This window comes from Petromyzon marinus, unplaced genomic scaffold, assembly GCF_048934315.1.
Source record: "Petromyzon marinus isolate PM22_M1 ecotype Great Lakes invasive population unplaced genomic scaffold, UKy_Petmar_22M1.pri1.0 PM_G_Scaffold_71, whole genome shotgun sequence".
NCBI lineage: Eukaryota > Metazoa > Chordata > Hyperoartia > Petromyzontiformes > Petromyzontidae > Petromyzon > Petromyzon marinus.
This window is the reverse complement of record NW_027423026.1, coordinates 897501-900000: the sequence shown is the minus strand read 5'-3', so window position 1 is coordinate 900000 and position 2500 is coordinate 897501.

Sequence of the window (2500 nt, the reverse complement as noted above, 5' to 3'; positions counted from 1 at the left end):
TCAGTTCCCACTTGAGGTCCCGGCAGAGAATAGTGCCCAGGAAGCGGAAGGACTCCACAATTTTGACTGCGGAGTCTAACAGGGTGATGGCGGTGAGTGGGGCTGTATTCTTCCTGAAGTCCACAACCATCTCAACTGTCCTTAGAGCATTTAGCTCTAAGTTGTTCTGGCTACACCAGGTCACCAGGTTGTCAGCTTCCCACCTATAGTCAGACTCATCCCCACCAGAGATCAGCCCAATGAGGGTGGTGTCGTCCGACAAACTTCAAGAGTTTGACGGACAGATGATTGGAGGCGCAGCTGTTGGTATACAGGGAGAAGAGCAGTGGGCAAAGGACGCAGCCCTGAGGAGTTCCCGTGCTGATGGACCTGGAGTCAGAGACTTCTGTTCCCGGCTTAACGCACTGCTTCCTGTCAGAGAGGAAGTCTGTGATCCACCTGCAGGTGGAGTAGGGCACGTTCAGCTGGAAGAGCTTGTCCTGAAGCAGGGCAGGGATGATGGTGTTGAAGGCAGAGCTGAAGTCCACAAACAGGATCCTGGCGTAGGATGCTGGGGCGTCCACATGCTGTAGGGTGAAGTGGAGGGCCATGTTAACTGCGTCGTCCACAGACCTGTTGGCTCTGTAGGCAAACTGAAGGGGGTCCAGGAGAGGGTCTGTGATGGCTTTGAGGTGTGCCAGGAGCAGGCGCTCAAAAGACTTCATTACCACAGATGTAAGGGCGACCGGTCTGTAATCATTTAGTCCTGTTGGCCTTAGCTTTTTGGGCACAGCGATGATGGTGGAGGACTTGAGACAGGCTGGTACATGGCATGTCTCCAGGGAGGTGTTAAAGATGTTGGTGAACACCGGAGACAGCTGGCCAGCGCAGTGCCTGAGGGTGGCTGGAGAGACAGAGTCCGGCCCGGCTGCTTTGCGTGGATTCTGCCTCTTGAAAAGCCCATTAACTTCTCCCTCCTGAAAGGAGAGAGTCGTTTCTGTAGTATGGGTGGGGGATGGGGCCTCTTGGGTGGGAAGGGGTGGTTCAGGACAGTCCAATTGTCTTTCAAATCTACGGTAGAACTCGTTCAGGTCGTTGGCTAGGCGGGAGTCGTTAGTGGTGTGGGGCGCTCTGGGTTTGTAGTTGGTGATGTGCCTGAGCCCTTTGGCAGACAGAAGCAGCGTCGTTAGTAGAGAACTGGTGTTTTAGTGTCTCTGAGTACAGTCGTTTAGCCTCTCTCACCGCTTTGCTAAACCTGTTCTTCGACTCCTTGAATCTGTCTCTATCCCCACTCCTAAACGCTTCCTCCTTCTCCAACCTCAACCTTTTGAGCTTTGCTGAGAACCAGGGCTTGTTGTTGTTAAAGTTCACCCTGGTACGTGTTGGGATACAGCAGTCCTCACAGAAGCTGATGTACACAGCCTCTGTGAGTTCATCCAGACTATTGGTAGCAGTCGTGAACATATCCCAGTCAGTACAGTCTAAGCACGCCCGCAAATCTTCCACAGCCTCACTGGTCCACTGTTTAGATGTCCTCACAGCAGGTTTACAGAGTTTTAGTTGCTGCCTGTATGCACGAATCAGGTGGACCAAGGGAGTTCTGTGCGAGCCGAACAGCCCCGTGACCCACAAGAGAAACATCCCCGCCAAATTCGAGCGTTTGACGGGGTCTATCCGTGAAAAAATATTCACGTTTTTGAGTGCACATGCATTTCTGCTGCAAATGCCTCTGGAAGTTTCATGCCGTTCGTATGCCAATTGTGGCAACACGAAAATGACCCGTTTTCCCATTCCGAGGGATTTCTGTGCGACCCTAACAGCCCCGTGAGCCACAAGAGACACATCCCCGCCAATTTCTAGCGTTTCACGGGGTCTATCCGTGAAAAATATAGACGTTTTTGAGTGCACATGCATTTCTGCTGCAGATGCCTCTGGAAGTTTCATGCCGTTCGTACGCAATGTGGCAACACGAAAATGACCCCTTTTCCCATTCCGAGGGATTTCTGTGCGACCCTAACTAACAGCGCCCGTGAGCCACAAGAGAGACATCCCCGCCAATTTATAGCGTTTCACGGGGTCTATCCGTGAAAAATATAGACGTTTTTGAGTGCACATGCATTCCTGCTGCAAATGCCTCTGGAAGTTTCATGCCGTTCCTATGCAATGTGGCCACACAAAAATGACCCGTTTTCCCATTCCGAGGCATTTCTGTGCGACCCTAACAGCCCCGTGAGCCACAAGAGAGACATCCCCGCCAACTTCTAGCGTTTGACGGGGTCTATGCGTGAAAAATATTAAAATTTTTGAGTGCACGTGCCTTTCTGCTGCAAATGCCTCTGGAAGTTTCATGGCGTTCCTATGCAATGTGGCAACACGAAAATGACCCCTTTTCCCATTCCGAGGGAGTTCTGTGCCACCCTAACAGCCCCGTGAGCCACAAGAGACACATCCCCGCCAATTTCTAGCGTTTCACGGGGTCTATCCGTGAAACATATAGAAGTTTTTGAGTGCACATGCATTC